Source organism: Carettochelys insculpta, chromosome 20 (genome assembly GCF_033958435.1).
Source record: "Carettochelys insculpta isolate YL-2023 chromosome 20, ASM3395843v1, whole genome shotgun sequence".
NCBI lineage: Eukaryota > Metazoa > Chordata > Testudines > Carettochelyidae > Carettochelys > Carettochelys insculpta.
In genome coordinates this window covers 9,796,074-9,817,059 of record NC_134156.1, presented here as the reverse complement: position 1 = coordinate 9,817,059, position 20,986 = coordinate 9,796,074, and the positions used below count along the sequence as shown (strand labels likewise).

Below are 20,986 nucleotides of genomic sequence, written 5' to 3'. Positions count from 1 at the left end.
AGATGACCTAGGCCACCCAATGCCAGAAAATGAGGTTCCAAGCAGCTGGATGGTTTTAGATTTAATAACCCCTGCCCCGCCCCAGAGACCTAGAAATATGAGGTTAGCAATCTCGTTTGGGCCTGATCCTGCGGCGTGCTGAGCCTCGGCACCCTCCATTCCTGTTAATTGGTGGGAGTTGAAGGTACCTGTAACAGAGGCTCAGACTTAGTATGATCAGACCTTATATAGGGAGAAGGCAAATGCACTAAAAGTCTAAACAACCCCTAAAAATAGGCTGTCCTCTCTCTAGTCTGAATAGATTGGATTCTGCTTCCTTTTATAACCCATTAGCCAATACATAATGTTTGCCTGGTGCTTAGAGCGTGATCAGCGAATGGGGGTGAATCCCTGCATGCACATATGATATTGCCAGCGGCTTCAGCTCCTCTGAGGCTGGCCTGAGAGGCAGGAGTGCTGAGCAGAGCTGGAGCCCACCGACCAGGGAAGGGGAGAGTTTTCTGGTCAAATATTTTCTATTGCGGGGGCTCAGGCTCAGTTCGCCTTAGGGCAGGGACAGTCTGCCAGTCCTCCTAGTAGGACAGTGGGCATCCTGCTCTGGCAGGGTCCTGGGGTGGGGAAGAGGAGTCTTCCATGTGTCTGAGTCCCCTGTGTATTGCCCCTCATGCTCCCCGGCTACTCCTGCGTGATTTAACACCCCGCCGGTGGCACCTGGGGGCCTCCACCAGTTGGCCTCTGCATGTCTTCGTTGCTTTCTGGCTGCTAGCTCTGCGCCACACCCAGGCGAGGAGTGCACTGAGCTGAACCATCCACAGGAAGATTCAGGAGGCTGGGGCGGCCACACCCTTTTGGGGCCCCAAGCTGCCTGCTCCAGAAATCCTATGGATGGGAGGGTCTCCCATACTCAGGTTAGACTGTGGAGTCCCGGAGGGGCTGGGGCCAGCAGCAGGGTCCCTCCCCAGCATGCACCGTGGTAATGGGAGCCACAAGGAAGTAGGGCTATGCAACAGCCTATTCTGCTGGACCACATCTCCCATGCTGGGGTTGGGGGTACTCCACGTCCAGTCACAACGGTGAAACAAACAGGCTGGCCTGGCAGAGGGCCGTAAAGGGGGCTGGATCCCTGCTGCCACCTCCATGCCAGGCCTCCCCGTAATCTGTGGGGCTGCATCCCTAAGGGGAAAGGGCTTGAAGGAAAGGTGCAATGAGGGGGGAGAGGATGGAGCTGGGGAGGGGAAAAGTGGGGTGTGGGTGGAGCAGGGCCTGTACTTGAGGGAAGGGTACAGAAGCCCCACCCCCCCCAGGACCACAGACACTCAGGTGCCAGCAACTGTGTGTAGCCTCAGTGGAACTGCTCAGGTGCCGATGATCACGGGCCATGAGTTTGAGACCCCTGTTCTAATAGGAAGCCGACTTAAGAGGAAAAGGTTTTCAGAGCCGAGATTTTTTTTTCCCCCCATATGTTTGTTTTCACCACAGTTGGGGTTTTCACCCAAGTAGAGAAACTTTCCAAGTTCAGAAACTGAATTTTAGGGGGCTTTATTTAGGTGAAAGCATTCAAAATAACACACAAATGAGATGTTTCTGGGTTCTTTTTCCATCAGCTTCTGGCCAGGAGGATAATTTTCTGGCCCTCTCTAAGGACAGATCTCTCCCCTGCCTTAAGTTCAGAACTTCATTGTAATGCGACTGCCCTTGTGTGTGTCTCTCGCCCTCTGTAATCAAAGGGAAAGGACACAGGCTGGAGACTGCCTCTTCTTACACCACATCGACCCCAGTAGTACCGTTACCTTTTGCTCTCAACACGTTACAACTAAAGTGCAGGAGCACCGTTGGGTTCCAAAGAGCCATGTGTTTGCTAACCACCTCGCTGCATACAGCACATGCTTCAGTTGCAGAAGACAGGGAGATCCTCTACAGACATCTGACTATTTAAAGGGAAACCTCCTAATTCTTTTAAGCCTACGTGGACCAGCTGCTAGCTTTACATGGTCCTTGTTCCATTATAACTCATGTCAGGTGCTGGGTTAATAACCTGGCTGGATGTGGTCTTGCATATCCACTGTCTTTATAAGAAATCCCCTTTTCTGTGCCATTACCCGAAGCAACCTGGAGGGCTGTGTTCTCCAATCTGGGGTATTTAACACTGCTTGGTTAACTCCTGATTGATCCATACCAAGGCCAGCATGTAACTCCCACCCAACAGCATTGTATTAATGCTATTGCAGCCAAGCGTGACTGTAACAAAGGGCCGCATCAGCCAACCCCCCTTCCCAGACTTTCACCCCCAACATGTGCATCTCACACTGCCCAGTACCCTCCTGGATAAAGCAAGCTCCGATTAAAAGCCATTGTTGATCACAAGACAGTGATATGCACAAATCTTGTTATCCCGGATGAAGCTTACAGAACATTTTTAATCAAAACTATTGTTTTTGGATTGACCAAGTTTATTGACTCCAGAAGAGAAGATCTTAAGTATGCACAAGCAACGAGATACAAAAGTCAGAACTGGTTACAAAGAAAGAAGAGGTAAAATGCAGCTAATGCCATCCTAATGTAATAAGTTAAAAGAATCAAAGTGAAGACTTATTTTTATCACATGCTTTTTTAAGTCTAGCCTGGAAGATTGACCCACTTAGGGTCAATCTTTCAGGGTTCAATTTTGTGCATCTGGTAGGGACATGCAAAATCTGACCTTTCAGGGGTCACAGTCAACCCCTGTACTCCTCACAAGTCATGAGGAGTGAGGGAAGTGGATGGGAGAAACTCTCCTGTGGACCCTCTTGAGTAGGGATGGCCAAGTAAGCAGAACACAGATATGTTTGGTTTTGTTGATAACCGCATAAAGCATCAATGTGCTTTCTGTCGGGCTTGTACCTGCTTTTCTAAACTCAGCGCATAGCTTAATAATATACAGTAACATCTTATAATTTTACATGCAATGTGGCCACACATACTCTACCAGGACAGCGATGATTAGCATATTTGTGCTTTCACGTGGTACCTCACCAGATATACTTTGTACAAAAGTTATCCTCTTGCAGAGGCGCTGATCATAAGGCAGTCACACCTCCCCATTCCCATCAGAGATGTAGCTTGGTAGGATGCGGAAGAAATTACACATTGAGCTAATTATGGTGTTCCAAAGAAGGAACTCATCCTACAAGGAAAGTGTCAAGATTTCTGGAAACCTAGAGCTCTAGCTGTTAATGGGAAGTAGACTGGTTCAAGGCAATGCATGTCAGTACTTTCCGCGTTAGCTGCACCCACAGTAAACTTCCCTTTTCAGAAAGGTTTTGCTTTCGGGTTGTTTTCTAACACAAAGGCATAGTTTTCCCTTTCCCTTCGCCACGGTGCTGAGGTGGAGGTAGTTCTGAGAGGGTGGCAGTGGGGCTGGAGGGAGGAAGTGATACATCTGTATCTCTTTATGTACTGTGCATCCAGGGGAGATGTCACAAATACAGCCCAGCTACCGAGCCCTCTGGAGTTTGTAGAGCAGGAGGCTCTATTCTTGGCAGTGACTAGCTTGAGGGCTAAGGCTGAAGCCTCTGGGAAAACAAAGAGGCAGGGGCAGGGTTTGTCATGGACTGAAACGACCAAATAAGGGAAATGTCCCCACTCACTGGCCGAAGGTCGTAGCACTAGCTGGTTCCTAGAATAATTTTTGCTTGTATGTTGTCACATGGTGTTTGGGAAAGAATTCTTCAATCAGCTGCTCTGTCCGTGTGCCAGTCTCAGCCTCCTCCAATAGGGATGCAGGGCTGGTGTTTCCGCTGATGTAAAGGAGCAATGCGCTGAAGGCAGCAGAGCTGGGCTTCCGTGTGTTACCCGAGATCCCGGCTATAAAAATGTGACACAATGAAGCTGAAGTCTCTCTTGACTAATGCCCCCCATGCAGCCCTAGGTATGTCTACACAGCCAAGTCACTTTGAAATAACTTTGCTATTATCTACATAATGCAGCTGCTATTTTTAAAGAATTTCAAAATAGCGGCGGGCTTTCTTCAAAATAGGTAAACCTCACTGATTGAGGAATGGTGCCTATTTTGAAACAGGGGCTGTGTAACCGGGGGATAGAGCGTATTTCAAAATAAGCCTTAGTGCATCCAGTGGGTCTATTTAAAATATCAGAGGGGTAGCCGTGTTAGTCTGTTTCTGCAAAAACAACAAGAACTCCTGTGGCACCTTATAGGCTAACAGATATTTTGGAGCAGAAGCTTTCGTGGGCAAAGACGCGCTTCGTCAAGATATCTGTTGGTCTATAAGGTGCCACAGGACTTCGTGTTGTTTTAAAATAGGCTCTTTTGTGTGTGGATGCTCTAGTTCGACGCACCTGAATGCTATTTTGAAAGGTATTTGGTGTGTAGCTGCATTATTTTTGAAATAAGCTCTTCTGGGAAATCTCTCAGAATCACTTATTTTTGAAATAGTGCTGCTGTGTAGACATAGCCCTAGTGGAATCAACAAACCTCAGACATCCTTGTCGTGTGGGGAGGATGGAAAATGAGTGTAATGTTCACAGGACCTTGCGCCCAAAGGGATCCCAAAGCCCTTTGAGGGGGTAGGGATGAGCGCTCAAGAAGGACTCAGGAAGCAACAGGCAGGGCACAAGTAGTTCAGGAAGCACATAGGCAAATGGATCCGCATTGAAGGACAGAATTAATTCACCCACTCTTCAGGCAGAAGAGCCTATGGTGGCCCTGTTGGGCTGTGTGGAAAGCTAAGGCCCTGTTTGGGTAAGAGAAATGCTGGTGAACGAACATGCTGGGGAAATGCACTGCCAGCCCCATCACAGGCCCACACTGACGCTGCATGTAGCATGGTCCAATCCTCTTCAGGCTCAGCATCCTGGTCATGGTGGCTTACATGGATAGGGGCACATTCTAATTTGGTGGATGTGCTTGTGGATGGTCACTGAAGTCAAGACTTCAGTGGGAATGACTCAGCAACCCACTGGGAACCAGTCCAGAAGATTCCCACTGCTCCATTGGAAGAGGATGGTAGAGCAGGGCTGGAAGCTTTTCCCAGGAATGGAGGGAGAACATAGAGCTAATCGCTGCACCAGTCAACTCAGACTTGTTCATGCTTGCAAGCTGTGTTCCATCTCAGAATCTGGTCTGCGGTACTGAGAGTTATGTTCTTTGGCTTCAGCTTCACAGCTCCATTACCGCTTGAATCTATTTGGTTTTGCCCATCCTTGTTCTAGGTGGCCAGTGCTCAGAAGTGGTCCAGTGCCATATCCTCAGATGGACTCATTCACGGGGAAGCTCTGCAGCCAGGAGAGAGGAGAAAATCCGTGCAATGTTCAGAATCTTGGGGGGACAATCTGACTCAGGGATTCACACACTTCATTCCACTATGAACCACTTCTGAGAAGAATTATTGCTACACAATCCCAGGAGAGAAGACCAAATCTGGAGTCCACCTGAATCCCACTGCCCTGCACTAGGAGAAGGGTGCAGCAAGACTGAAATCTGAGAGTCTAGCTGCCCTGAGCTGAAGCTAAAGCCTTGGCTTCAGGCCTGGATAGTGGGGCTTGGACTTAAAAATTTGCTACAAGTACTTGAAAACTGCTTTCGTGTCCCCTCTGTCTTCTCTTCTCTAGACTAAGCAAACCCATTTTTTCCAATTTTTCCCACATAGGCCATGTTTTCTAGACCTTTAATCCTTCTTGTTGCTCTTTTCTGGACTTAAATGTATCCACATCTTTCTGAAATATAATGCCCAGACCTGGACACAGTAGTCGGCTACTAACGTTAAAATTTCCTTATGATCTTCTAAATGAATCTCAGCTCTCCCGCTTTCAGCCAGGGATACTAGCTGAAAAGATCTAGGCAGGTAAAGGTGTTTTTCAGACCTCTTCCTTTTTGTTAATTCCCCATTCCTCCCCAGAAAAGGACTGTGGTTGTGCAGTTCAGTGCCTCCTGTCACCTGTAAAGAAATAGTTCCGCTACACTATGTAAAGGCTGAGTTATTAAAATAGGTCTGAAAGTGAGGAAGTGTCTGGCATTCTTACATATGCTGTCACTCTCTCTCTGCCTTGTCTTAGAATCACAGAAAACTAGAACTAGAAGAGACCTCAAGAGGTAAAGTCCAGTCTCCTGCCCTCACAGCAGGACCAAGTACCATCTAGCACATCCTGCTTAGATATTTATCCAACCTCTTCTTAAATATGGATTATGAGGGAGATTGTATGACCACCCTAGGCAATTTATTCCAGTACTTACCCACCTTGACTGTTAAGAAATTTTTCCCAAGTTCCAACCTAAACTTCCCACTGCTTTTTGTCCTACCATCAGAGGTTAAGGAGAATTTTTCTCCCTCCTTCTTGTAACACCCTTTTAGGTACTTGAAATGTGCTATTCTGTCCCCTCTCAGCCTTCTCTTTTCTAAACTAAACAAACCCAATTCTTTTAATCTTCTCTCACGGGTCATGTTTTCTAGACCCTTAATCATTTTATTAGTTGCTCTTCTCTGGACCTTCTCCAGTTTCTCCACATCTTTCCTAAAACGTGGTGCTTAGAACTGGCTGTGGTACTCCAACTGAGGCCTAATCTGCTCGGAGTAGAGCAGAAGAATGACTTCTCATGTCTTGCTCTCAACATTCCTGTTAATGCATCCCAGACTCATGTTTGCTTTTTTTCTGCAGCAGTGTCACACTGCTGGCTCATGTTCAGCTTCTGGGCCACAATGACACCTAGATCCCTTTCTGCAGTGCTCTGACCTAGGGAGTCGCTTCCCATTTTGTGTGTGTGAAACTGATTGTCCCTAAGTGGAGTACTTCACATTTGTCCTTATTGAACTTCATCCTATCTGCCTTAGGTCATTTCTTCAATTTGTCCTGACCTTATCCTCCAACGCACTTGCAACCCCTCCCAGCTTGGCATTATCTGCAAACTTGATAAGCGTACTCTCTCTGCCATTATCCAACTCGCCAATGAAGATAGTGGGGGAAAAAAACTGGCCCCCAAAACAGAACCCTATGGAGCCCACTTGTTGTTTCCCCTCCAGCCTGACTGTGAACCATTAACTACTTTCTGAGAATGGTTGGTTGTCTCACCACTTATGCCCTTATCTGATAGTAGCCCCACCTAGGCTGCGTTTCCCTAGTTTATTGATAAGGTGGTTATGCAATACTGTATCAAATGCTTCACTAAAGTCTAAGTATACTACGCCTACTGCTATCCCTTTATCCACAAGGTTTATTATCTTATCAGAGAAAGCTATCGGGTTGGTTTGACATGATTTGTTCTCGGTAAGTGCCAACTGTTACATATTACCTTATTATCCTCCGGATATTTGCAACTGGGTTCCTTACCTATTTTGCTCCATTATCTTTGCCGGCACTGAATTTAAGCTGTAATTTCCTGAGTTGCTCTTATTTCCCGTTTTATTGATGGGTGCTACATTTGCCCTTTTCCAGTCTTGTGAATTCTCTCCTGACTTCCATGACTTTTCAAAGATGATAGTGGTTTGGATACGTCCTCTATCAGCTCCTCCATCAGGCCATGATGACTTGAAAACATCTAACTAATTTTTAACTTTTTCTTTCCCTATTTTAATTTCTTGACCTACTCCGTTACCACCAGCATTCACTTTGTTAGGCATCCAGTCTTCAATCTTCATGGTGGAAAAAGAAACCAAGAAATCATTAAGTACCTCTGCTACTTTCACATTTTTCCATTATTGTTTCTCCCTCTTCATTGAGGAAAGGACCTACCCTGTCCTTGGCTTTATTCTTGCTTCTAAAATACTTAGAGAATGTTTTCTCATTTTCCTTTATGTCTCAAACTGGTTTTGTGCTTTTTGCCTTTCTAATTTTGCCCCTGCATTCCCATGTTACTTGTTTATAGTCATCCTCTGTCCTTTGACCTTGTTTCCGCTTTTTATACAATTCTTTTCAAATCTCTGGCAAACATCAGGGTGTATTTAAAAAAAAATGTAATGCTTTTCATAAAGTATCTTGTGCATGTTGAGTCTTTGCAATCTGGCACGCAGTGGAAAACTTGTTTGCTTTTCTTTAGAAAGGCATTTTAGAAGAGGGGTTTTTTAAACAAATGCCACTTGCTACATTTGGGTTCAAAGATTTGGCTGGAATGGGTAAGCAAAGAGAAAAAAGCCAGTGGAGAAGGTGTGGGACAGTAGGGATGGGGCAGAGCCCAGAAGGAGGAGGGTTGGAGTATGGGTAGAGGCTACAGGCTGGGGTTCTTGCCTCCCCAAGCAGCAGCTTCTCCCACTGACCATGGTCTTCCCCCATCTTGCTCTTCTCTAGTGTTAGATCCCCTCCTGCACTGTTGTGAGTGACCCCTGCAATTCAGGTGGTATCTTTGGAGGGAGCATCAGGTCTCCTGCAGCCATCCACTTTTCTAAGGTTTGAGTCGCTGCTACTGCTTTCACTGTTGGAGACACTTTCTCCCTGCAGGAAGGACTGGAACCTGGTGGCGTTTGGGAGGCTGGGTTTGCTGATTTTGAGTCTCAAAAATTCTGCAATGCCATCTGCATGCCCTGTAATTCAGGTTTAGCCTGTGGTTGGAAAGTGGATAGGAGAGGGCTGGGAAGTGGAGGATAGCGATAGACAGGCAGTGGGAACCCGAGGTTACGTAGAACTATGCAATTGATGGTTAAATAGAAATGTGCAATTGATATAACATATTGGTGACCTCCCTCCTTTTCTCATCCTCTCCCCCCGTCACATGCTATGAATACTGACCTGTCCCCTTGTCAGAGCGCTCGCAATGGGAGGTGCGGACACCACACCAAGTGACAGGGTGAACGAACTCTTGGGGGCTGAACCAGCCCTTTCCTGAGAGGTGCCCGGCATGGAGAGAGGCAAACACAGCACAGCTAGGGCTGGCTGGAGAGCCGGCTCCAAGTATCCAGCTCCTGAGAAAGGGATTGCTGTGCTCTGTGAGACCTGTCCAAGCGTGCCATGAAATTTCATCGATTTCCCGTCAATGCAGCTCTTTGCAGAGCCACTGTGGGGGTGGGGCATGCTGAAGCTTGAGCAGCAAGGCTGCCTGTGTCCCAGTCGGCAGGGGCTTCATCAATTCCTACCTCACCGCTCTGTGGGAGGCCTTTGCAGAGCCACCATAGGGGAAATGCTGCCCCCACAGGAACCCGTTAACACCTGAGGCAGATGAAAAGATTCTTCCTGGCCCAAACGAGACGGTGGGAAGCCAGACCCCACTCCCTGCTGTGGCAAGGTGGGAGGGATGGAGGACAGGAGCCTGGTGGAGCTGGGACATGGTTTAAATGCTGCATCCTGGCTCCAATGGGTGGCAGGGAGGGGCACCTGCTTTCTGGACCCACATCCCCCACCTGCTAGTAATCGGTAGCCACTGAAATTTTCACCTTTCTACTCATTCCTTTTTTTCCTTTCCTTTTACTAAGTTATTCCACATCCCTAGCATGGCATTGAGCAGATTTAGGAAACGTGTCTGTGCTCGGGGTTAGACGGCACATTCTGCAGTGGGTTTGAAACATGAATGCATATGGTCCTAGTTTAGCTTGTTGCATGCGCTGCTGTGTTGCAAACATCTCCGGGAAGACCATAACTATAATTAATATCAGTAAATGTGATGCTTATGAGCAATCAGTTCAGCTGAAAAAAGTGGGTGTGCCGTGGAATTTCATCCCATTGAAGCGTGCCATGTTACTAAAAAGGATGGGAATCACTGGCCCTAGGGGTGTCCGGGGAGAGGGCAATAGTAACAGTGCCTGCGTTCCTCCTGCATTCCCCTGGCCTGGGGACCTGGCCATTTCTCCTCCATCCCTGGGGGGCCATGCACATGGCTGATCCCTCTCTGGGTATGGCTGGCTCATCTCTCCCATGCTGGGGCCCTGCTGGGGTGGGAGAGCTACATAGAGGAGCAGGGCTGATGCCGGTAAGGGGAGGCGCAGTGCACCCAGGAGGAACTCTCCTCTGCTGCATGGCTGGGAGCCTGGGCGTGGTGGAAAGGCGCAAGGTGGATCTATAGAAAATGCAAAAGAAGAGAGGAGACACGTTCTTTTTGACAGATTTTATTGTGTGTTTCTAAATAGCCCAAAGGGCTGATCCTTGCTCAATGCTCCAGAGGAAGGCGAAAAACCTCCAGGGTCTCTGGCCAATCTGCCCTGGAGGAAAATTCCTTCCTGACCCCAAATGTGGCGATCAGTTTCACCCTGTGCATGCGAGCAAGGACCCAGTGGTTGCTATAGTTACTTACCCTGTCCTAATCAGTCCCTGGAGATATTATTGTCTATGTCCTAGTATTAGCCAATCTCCAGAACTTGTCCCACACAGACCCCTTCTGCTTGCGTCCCAGCAGATGGAGCCAGTTGTTCTTCTTAGCCCAGTAGGTGACCCTCTGCAAGTTCTGAACATTTGTTTCTGGAATACTGTCCACACCAGCTGTGTTCCCAAAACCTCTGAATTGCGCTCAAAAGTGGTGATAAGCAGGTTCCTCACCACCTGAAAAAGATGAATCCCTTCATGTCTGCCATGGCTCTTGGCTCCTCCTAGTCCTGGAGATGTGTGATTACCTGTAACAAACTCTGACACACCATAAGTTAGCAATTTTGCAGAGCTGATTGTAGGCTCATTTGTTAGACTTACCAAATGATCCCCTTACCTCTCCTCGGAGCCAATTCTGCTGGAGTGTCTATAGTTTCGTATCGATCTAAAGAGAGCCAATTGTGATAGGCATTGCCTGGAAAGGAACCATTCAATTTGTACTTGGTAACTCTGGACATTTACAATCCTGATTTCCTGAAAAGGCAAATCAGCGTCATTAGTTGTTGAACACCACAGCCCTGGCTGTAGGGATCAAAGTAGGACAAATAATTTGGTTGCTCGTCAGTTCATAAATGTCACCAAAGGGAATAGATTGTGGTTCTGTTGTACAAGATGCTCCACAAATGCTCACCTGCTATTCAGTCTGCCTGCTGCATTGTGGATTTAAAAACTTGATAACGATAGGTGACTGTTTGTCAATGTCTTCCAATTCTAGTCAGGGTCAGCCACTTTTCTTTCCTTTCTTCAGGTTTGGCCATGTCTGTCTTTATTCATAATGATGTAACTGCTTACACCTTTCAACCCCTGTGAGGTCAGGTCAGCTGCATTTCTGTCACCTGAAGAGGAAACCAGATCTCTTTATTCCTTCTCCATTGTTCTGAGGTGAATTTCTTACCTCTTGGCAGCAGTAAGAGATCTTTTAGGAACATCCTGAAGTCTTCTCACCCTCAAAGTTCAGATCAGCTGCATTTCCCACATCTGAAAGTACGAGAGGATCTGTTAATTTCCACTTCAATGCTTTAAAAATGTTTTTTGGTTTTTCTTACCAACTGATATGCCTGGTTCAGCTAATTTCAATTTGCATTAATCTCTTCTAGAACGCAGTGACCCTCGGGTTTCCTTCCATCTGGAGAGATGTGATCTCTTGTAACAATCAATGTGTGCCAGACTGATTTTGATTTGGCGCTAAAGCAACACTTGCACAAAATCAAATTTGCCCGACAACCAGGGAAACTTAAATACTTGCCTGTCTGTGATGTTCTGCTGGATTGCTTCAAATTCAAATTTACGCCTAGCAGAGCTATTTGAGGTAACTGACTCTCATTTCCTCAATTTCAACTACAAGATGCTGTTATTTCTTCACTGGATTGAGAGTCTGACAAGTCCATGTTGCTTTAAGTTTTGCATCTGCCTTCACACTCTCCCCTTGCCAAGTAAGCTCGACAGCAGTTCTTCAACCTGAAAGTAAAATTGACACAGTTTGAAATTCACCTGGATATCAAGAGTCTGGTATTTACTTCTTGCCAAGGACGGCCACTTTCCCTCACTTCTTCCTTGTAGGAATGGCCACTTAGCCTATTCACATCTTGAATTAGGAAAACCTGCAATCATCAATATTGGACAGAGTTTTATTTATTATTATTACTCATTACCTGCTATGAAGAGTCATCGATGGAGATGGCTCCTTAGCAGCCAGCTCAGTAGGCTTCTAGAGACTTGTCTGTGCTCACTTCCTTGGCCTGGTGTTCTACAGCACAACTTTGATTCTTACAAGTACGGCCAGTGACACAGGTTAAAACGTGAAGCACAAAATTGTCTGTCTTTCTCCTTCTGATCTAGAAGGGAAAGATGCTTCTCTTTCCTCTGGGCAGGTGTAGTTTCCTGTCAATTTTATCCTTCAATTCAGCAGCCTCTTATCTTCATCCCTTGCATGGTAAGACCTTAATTTCTCCTGAAAATAGAAATGGAGACTTTTATTCTTGGCTCTGGGCTATGAGGAGGTGGATTCCTTACCTTTGATGGACATGATCAGCTCCACTTTTTTCCTCTTGACCCTTTGATTAAAAAAGCACCAATGATCAGTCCTGCAAAACTACAATCGGTAGAGTAACTCATCTCTGGAAATGTAACAGAAGGTTAAAGTGCTTCTTCATGCTCAGGTTAGTTTCACTTTGTCTTTGAAATGGCACCCGCTGCTACCTCTTTATAGGCACAACCAACAGCACTGTCTGGAAAGGAAAAATGGGGAGAGAGCATCGTGATCACTGGTTAGAATTACCAGCTGCTTTTTTTGTCTTATGGCCAAACAAGTAGCTCCCAATATTTATTGCTTTATTTAGTATCCTAATTTCTCTTGCTCTTTAGAGAGATGTAGCTTTCATCAGTTACTATTTCTTCCACCTGGGAATGTGACCAGAATCACTGCCTGTTCTGGGAATGTGTATTGTATTTCTTACCTTCTGAAGCGGATGTTTCAGCTAGTTGCTTCCTGCAAACTGTAGCCAGCTGTCATCCTTGCATCTTGAAATATGGCCTGCTGCAAAGAGCTATGTTAGACCGACGGTATTTTGTCAGGCAACAAACGTAAGCGATTTGCCATTGGATTAATTTTTTAACAGAGTAAAAGGCATAATTACTGTGTGATGGACTACTGAGTTGGTTGCTTTTTTTTTTTTTTTTCTCACTATACAATCAGCTGTACTATTTAAAATCTAATAGGTATGAATTATTGACGTTTCCTTATCCTTGACTAGGGCAAGCAGAAAATTCTCTAACCTTTCAGCAGCTTTTTTATGTATTTCTTATTTTTTTAATTAAACTTGCTTGTAACTTTTGACTTACTAGTAGCCACTTCCTTCACCTGAAAGTACAATTGAGTCAGCTAGTTTCCACTCCATTGCTATGAGAAGGTGAATGACCTTGCCTCCTGATTGCTCCACCTTACCTCCACTCCAGTGCTGTGAGAAGGGATTCACATTACCTCCTGATCAGAATGCTCCATTTCTCCTTTAACTCCTTAATAGTTACAATATGAGCTTCTGACAGAGGAGATGCAGTGATCAAATGAGCAGAAATAGATTACTTCACAATGACATATGAAAGCTGATGCCACCCCTCAGCTCTGGCCATCTGTACCTGTGCATCCTATGCATCAAATGGCAAGACTTGGTCCGAAATGAGGAGGTCTGGAACACAGCAGGACAAGAACCACTTGAAGCTCAAATCAAGAGAAGGCAGGAGGGATAGCTAGGCTACACTCTCAGAAAACCATCATCCAGCATCATCTGTCAAGCTCCCCAGTGGAACTCACAAGGAGAACACAAAAGAGGAAGACCGTGGACAAACGCAGAGAAGATCTACAGAGGTTGGAGGACAACAGCTGGGATACTTCTGGGGTCAGTTAGAAGTTTTGTCCTCAGACAGAGTGAAGTGGAGGAGACTTCACCGGGAGTACAAGGGTTTAATTGAAGTCAAGTCTGTTTTGAATTTTACAAATGCCTGTGGTGTTAAGCCCAAATTACAGATGACTGCTTTGTTTGTATCTTGGCTAATTTCTTTAGCATCAGGGAGAATTTGGATTGCCTTTGCCAAGTTTCTCACTCCTCCTCCTCTGCCTCTCCTTCTTTCTTTTCCTCTTTGTAGCCTCTTTGCTCCCTCATTTTTTCCTGATCTTCCTCTTGTTTCTCCTCTCTATCATTTCCTCACTTTCCTAGTGTTTCGTTCTCACTAATTTCAGTTCCCCCACATTCTTCCCTTTGATACCTCACTCTGTTCCCCAGCTTTGTCCCTGCCTTTCCTTCCCCCTTACAAGAATTCTTCCCTTCTGTCCTCTGTGACTCACCTTCCCTTCTTTAGCTTGGAAGCAGGTGTGTCCCAGAAGACTCTACTCCTTCACCCTGATCACTGTCCTCAGACCCAGAGGCAGGAGCCATGTGCTCTGGACAGTGTCCTGGCGTGCAGTGCTGCAGCCCCCGGTGACTGACCCAACAATCACTGCATCACAGCTGAGTCGTGGGTCATTGTCACCATCTCCTCATTTGGGCAGAGTCAGCAGCCCCAAGGGGAGCTGTAGGGGGAGGGATCTGTCTGGCTCTAACATGCTACCAAACGAGTCAAATTACACTTCAGATCTAGAATCGCCCATTGGGCTCTGTCTGTCCCAAGGTCATGGCTGGCTCCTTCCCTGTGACATGGATGCAGTGGGACTTCTGTAGCCCTCACCTGTGAGAGCTGACGTCAGGGCTCCCTCCCCGATCATCACTGTCTCCGTTTGCCTCGGTCGCCGCCCTTCGGGCAGAACGTTCTGCTTCTGTCACAATGAGCCCATTCTGAGCACTGCTGGGTTCCAGCATCTCCCTCAGAAACCAGCAGGAGCTGCAGGGGCCCAGCCCCTCTCAGGGCTAATCACACTGGCTGTGTCTCACAGCTTTGTGCCATCAGTCCCACGCAGTACCCTCCCTCTCAGGTTATAGGCCAACCACTGCAGGATATGCCACCCACCAGGCATTTCACTATCATCAGGACCATCTCACCATCCTTCCGTGGCTGCCGGGGGCGCAGACCCAATGAAGCCTGTGCTTGGGTGGTGGTGTCATGGCTCTGGCCAGCTCATCAGCCCAGCTGATCAGACTGCCCAAAGGATGACCGATTTGGTTAGATGGGCAAAGGCCCTTGGCCAGGTTCATTGCTGACGAAGCACAGACCGAGCACACTTTGCAGGGACGCTACAACTTGTGCGCCCATGGCAACAAACCTGCTCCCTCAGCAGCAGGACTCTGGCTGGGGGGCGCAGTGGAAAACTAGACTTTGTGACCCATCTTATACACCGATATGAAGAAGTTTTATATATTACCCTGTACCACGGTCGACACAAACCAGCTCCAGCCATTTGCCTGCTCCCCAGACCGGCCCTCTAGGAGGGGTCAGTGTGCCCCTTTGCCTTTTTCAGTGTGTGTGTTTTTATACCAACGCTCTGTATCCTCTCATCCTCGTACCACCCTGCTGGCATGTGTTTAGTGAAGTACAGTTCACTCCAGATAGTTTGACTTCTTGGGTCTGTCTACCATGCATGTGAATTTGAATCCCAGAAGCTCAGTCCTGTTTGGGTTGATCTTTGGCACAGTCTAGATGTACCCTAAAGTGTGGCAAAATTCTCCACCTACATCTCTTAAAAAAAATGAAAATGCTGGTTACTCCTTTCATCACTGGCGCACCTTTGTGCGTCCAACGGTGCAGAGCCAAGACAGTGCTGAGATGCAGTAGGTGGTGAGTGAGTTAGACAGGGCCTCAGGGTGATGGAAGTGAGGCTGTCCAAATGATTTCATCACCTCAAAGGAAAGGAAAGAGACTTGTCAGTTCAGAAGAATTAAAGGGTTTTGTCACTGGGAGAACTGAACCATATACAGTAGGGGTATGTGGGTGGGAGAGATTTATGGTTCAGAAATTGGAATGGGTGGAAATTTGGGCTCGGTTAGCTAGAGGCATGACAGACGTTGCAGTGAGCAGCCTGAGTAGTTCAGAGGGAGGATGGAAATGCATGGCCTTTTATCCATACATGGTCTTGCTCAGGTGCCTGGACAAATTGCAGGAGCACATGACTTGCCCCTGCTCCCTTTCTAACCTATGTTCTGTGGTTAATGAATGGGTGAACATCGGACACTTAGTTCACAGGCTGTACATGAAACAGGCTCGTGTCTTCTCCATGCTTTGGGCCTGAAGTGTCCAAAGGCACAGATCCTGCACAGCTCCACTCTTGGCATGTGTTTAATACTAACCACCAATGTGCCAGACACCTGCTGGAAATTGAGTGCATGAAGCAATCTGGGTTGGTGCCGAGAAGGTGATCACATTTGAGTCAACACAGAAAAGGGAATCAAATGAGAGCCACGCTTTCTGGCAGAGTAGCAAATGAGCTCTCAAAAGTGGTGAGGCACGAACTGATGGATAATAAACTGAACAAAGAAGCCCTTGAATGTTGAAACAAGAAGTCCAGGTCCCCAAAGAGCTGTGGATTTTATACCATTTTGTGAAAATATGTCATGCCAGTGCCGACACGTATAAAAAATAGATCAGAGCAAAATAATTCAAATGAAAACATTCCATGGAAACCAGGATTTGAGTCACAGAGCTTGTTCAAATGTCATCCTGTTCTGAAAAATTATACGCGCAACCTACTTCACCTCACCAACCTCATCTGTCTCTCAAACACACACCTCTCTACCCTTCCATCTCCCTCTCTGTATCTTAGCGTGTCACTTAGTTTGCAAGGGTCTTGAGTGTGAGAGTGTCTCTGTTGTATTTGTCTTGAGTTACATACAGCACCAGGCTGCTGCCTGGTGAATTGAAAGTAAGTGAGGCTTTCCATTCCATATGGAGTTCACAAATAATATCTGTGAAGATGAAACTGTGGCTCTTTAATACAAATGTGAAGAGTGCGCTCTTGTATGGATATGAGACCTGCTACGTCTACACGTGCCCCAAACTTCGAAATGGCCATGCAAATGGCCATTTCGAAGTTTACTAATGAAGCGCTGACATGCATATTCAGCGCTTCATTAGCATGCGGGCGGCAGCGGCGCTTCGAAATTGACGAGCCTTGCCGCCGCGCGGCGCTCCTTTTCGAAAGCACGCCACCTACTTCGAAGTCCCCTTATTCCCGTGAGCTCATGGGAATAAGGGGACTTCGAAGAAGGTGGCGTCCTTTCGAAAAGGAGCCCCGTCTGGACGCGCCGCGCGGCGGCAAGGCTCATCAATTTCGAAGCGCCGCTGCCGCCCGCATGCTAATGAAGCGCTGAATATGCATGTCAGCGCTTCATTAGTAAACTTCGAAATGGCCATTTGCATGGCCATTTCGAAGTTTGGGGCACGTGTAGACACAGCTGTGCTAAAAAGTCTTCAAATAGCAAGCTACAGACATTCATAAATGGATGCTTGAGGTACATCTTTCACATCAAATGGCAAAACCTCACTGCAAATGAGGAGCTTTGGAGTAGAGCAGGACCAGAACCAATTAATATAGAAATATAGAAATCAAGAGAAGGAAGTGGGGATGGCTAAGGCCCCACACTCTGAAAACCATCATCCAGCATCGTCCATCAAGCTCTTATTTGCAACCCACAAGGAGAACGCAGAAGAGGACAACCTCGGACAACATGAAGATGATCTACTGAGCTTGGAGGACAAGAGCTGGGGTACTCCTAGGATCAACTAGAAGTTTTGTCCCAAGACAGAGTGAAGTGGAGGAGACTTGAAGATGACCTGTGCTCCATACTGAGTACAAGGGTTTAGTAGTAGTAGTAGTAATCATCAGGGTTCAGGTGGATGATGGTATGTGTTAATGAAGAATAACAAGAAGTCCCGTGGCACCTTATCGACTAACAGATATTTTGGAGCAGAAGCTCTTGTGGCAAAGACCCACTTTGTCAGATGCATCTGACGAAGGAGGTCTTTGCCCATGAAAGCTTCACTTCCAAAATATCTGTTAGTCGATAAGATGACACAGGACTTCGTGTTTTTGAAGATACAGACTAACTCAGCTACCTCTCTGATTCATGAAGAATGACATTCACGCAAGTTGGCCACTAGGGGGCAGCACTGTACTTTGCAGACTCCACCACAGTGCAATCACTGAGGCTGCTTCTGCATATGCCACCTCCCACCCGGAGGTGTATGGTAATGAGGCAATTCGAAGCAGGCTAATGAGGCGCTAATGTGCATATTCAGTGACTCATTAGCATAATAGCAGCCGCTTGAATTTCCAAGTGCAGGCTTCGAATTGCTCATTGGCCGTGTAGACGGGGGAGCGGGGGAGCTTCGAAATAAGCGCCCGATTTCGACATTCCCTTACTCCTTCAAACCTAGGTCACAGCCTGAGGCTGAGCCAGGCACGTGTGTGTCTAGGTTTAGATGCTCTGAGGGGGGGAGGCGGCATTCTTCTGCTTAGCATAGACAGCGCCTGGCTCCTGCCACAGAGGGTCACACTGTAATGTGAGGGGCATGTGACTCCTCCGAGAGGAAATTCCTGCCTCGCCTCCTAAAGCCAGGGCGGCCGGTCTCACTACTACATGCAGGAGTTGGGCCACAGGAGGGTGGATCATGTGCTTCTAGGGCTGACCAGAAACCAGGGGTCCCCAGTGACCCCTTTGCCTTGCATCTAGCCTGGGGACTACTGGGGAGAGGTGGGGTTCTGTCCTCTTCCCATTGCATCTGTCTCCAGCACAACGGCCTCCGGCCGTGGCAGCCGGGCTCAGGTGTGGTGCAGAACCTGCTGCTTCCCCAGCCAGAGTCTCACAAGTAGCTGTTGCACTACACCGAGCAGGTGCCAGGAGAGACTGGCTGCCAGGGCAGGTCCAATGTGCTGAGGAGTAGCCAAGTTGGAAGAAGGATGGAGCTTGTCTCCCATCCCTGCAGGTGAAAGAGAACTTGGTGGAGGGGCACTTCCCCCTTGTGATCCTAATGATGATTAGCTCCCCTGGCCCAGGCAAAGACTGGTAAAGAGCACAATAGAAACATGGATTTGTGCCCAGGGGGAGGCATTGAGAAGCGAGGGTAAAATCTCCAGGTACCACAGGAAAGAATTTTCCTCCACGTCTCCTTTAGTCTAGCCACTCTGGGCTTGAGGAGAGGCTCCCTTTGACTTGGCCTTCCCAGCCAGAGCACAGATCTGCCTTGTTCTAGCACTTAGGGGTTGTCCATAAGTTGCACAACACCTTTTTTAAGTATCGGAGGGGTCGCCGTGTTAGTCTGGATCTGTAACAGCAACGAAGGGTCCTGTGGCACCTTATAGACTAACAGAAGAGTTTTGAGCATGAGCTTTCGTGAGCACAGACTCACTTCATCAGATGCTGGTCTTGGGAATCTGCAGGGCCAGGTATAAATAAGCCAGAGCGAGGCTGGGGATAACAAGGTTAGCTCAGTCAGCAAGTGTGAGGCTGACTACCAGCAGTTGATCTGGAGGTGTGAACACCAAGGGAGGGGAAGCTGCTTCTGTATTTAGCCAGCCATAAGGTCTCTAAGGCCCACCCCCTCTTGTAATTTTTTGTGTGTGTTTGTTTTAATTTAAAGGAGATAAATAACTGACTATTGGACCCAGACATGCTACGAGGAGAGTGTGACCTTGAGCTGGGATCTGTCCTTGGTGTTGGTCTGGTCCTGCTTCTGCTAGACATGGTTGAAATGGGACCTGTCCACTGTGTCAACTCCTTGGGGGTGGTCAACTCTTCTCACATTTAATAAACCTCCTTCCAGTCCCTTCAGGGTCTGCCAACAAATGGCCTTTCAGTTCCCCCAACAAACTGTGGGGGAGGAGGCATTTTAATGATCTGATTGCCCCTGGCAGGCCTCCCTCCCTCCCTCCCAGACCCAGCTGTTGGCTCCACTGTTGGGAAGTGGAAGTGAATTATTGCCCATTCCTGTTGTCATCCTGCCTGTCTCCCTGCAGGGCTGTGTGTACAGGGGTTAGGGAAGGGAAGGAATGAGAGCACTTGGCTGGGTGCTAGTTTCTCAGGATTTATTGCTTCCCTGTCCAAATTAATTGGTTTAAAATAACTATGTTTTGGACACATTTCCTGTGTACTTTTTGTGTGTGTTTATATGAGGACCTTGCTTTAGCATCCAGCCATCCAGGATCTGAGCATGGCGTGCACAGTAATGGATTTGTCCTTGCAACACACTTATGAGGTCAGCACAAATTACTGTCTTCATTTCTACAGCTTTGCCATCAGCTATGCTTATGGAATCTTCTTTTGTAATACAGATATGTAAGGCAGCACCAGAGGTGTTCAGGAGCTCAGTGTGCTGAGCAGTGGACATATATGGACTGTACATTACTCAGGGCATGTACTGTCTTCCTGGGAGACCAAGGATGGGAGAAAGAAAGTACAAGTATCTCAGTTTTACAGTTATCAAAGTCCCATCAGAAGCCAAATCTCTGTCCTAGTCTAGTGAATGCCTTAATTACAAGACCAATCCATCCTTCCTGGTCACCTTGGTCTGAGTTTCTACCAATTCCACCTCCCACATTCTAGGGCAGTGTTTCTCAAACTTGCAGTCAGGATGCCAAAGTGGTGGTTTAGATGTGTTGGGCCCAGGAGCCAATCCTGATCCCCAAAATCTAGGCCTAAAGCCAAACCCTCAGCTTCACCATCTGGGGCTACAGAGAAAGCCACAGGGCTTCAGCCCTGGGTTGGGTGGCGCTCAAATTACAAGTCCCCTTCTTGGGACTGATACTATTGCGCTTTTGCTTTGGTTCCCATCTCACCTGGAGCAGCAGGCCTCACACTTTGACTGCCACTGCACCCCCAGAGTAGCAGGGCTCAGGCTTTGTCCTCTTGCCCACCTGGGGAGGGTGAGGATAGTCACCTTCCTCCCTGTCCCTCCTAGGGTCATGTAGTGATGTCAGAAGGGGGTTCTGCTGCAATGAAGTTTGAGAACTCTGACTGTTGGAGCTGCGGAGAAAGACTATTCCACTCCTATTCTGCACCTCAGAGGGAGAGAAGAAAGCTACCTTTGTCCCTTTTGTAATGTTTGTTCGCAACACGCTGGAGGCTCTGTATGCCCAGCCCTCCTCCTTGAAAACCAATAAACCACAACAGGTGGGGATGACAAATTCAAACCGACGTGGTCAGAGAGGCTTCTCATCAGCTGTACAGTTTTCTCAGCTGCAGAAGCTAACAACCCCGAGCCTTGCAATGGCTACTGTGTAAACACACTT

The 20,986-nt window shown here is 47.4% G+C and overlaps 1 long non-coding RNA gene across 1 annotated transcript; it reads right to left on the bottom strand.

Annotated features, from left to right (window-relative positions):
- Nucleotides 1-10,012: 10,012 nt before the first annotated feature.
- Nucleotides 10,013-12,657, bottom strand: LOC142023609 (uncharacterized). Its single transcript, XR_012648268.1, has 4 exons — nt 11,928-12,657; nt 11,522-11,733; nt 10,907-11,253; nt 10,013-10,749 (listed from the first exon to the last, which is right to left on the bottom strand). It is a non-coding gene; the product is annotated as an uncharacterized LOC142023609 (long non-coding RNA).
- Nucleotides 12,658-20,986: the final 8,329 nt, after the last annotated feature.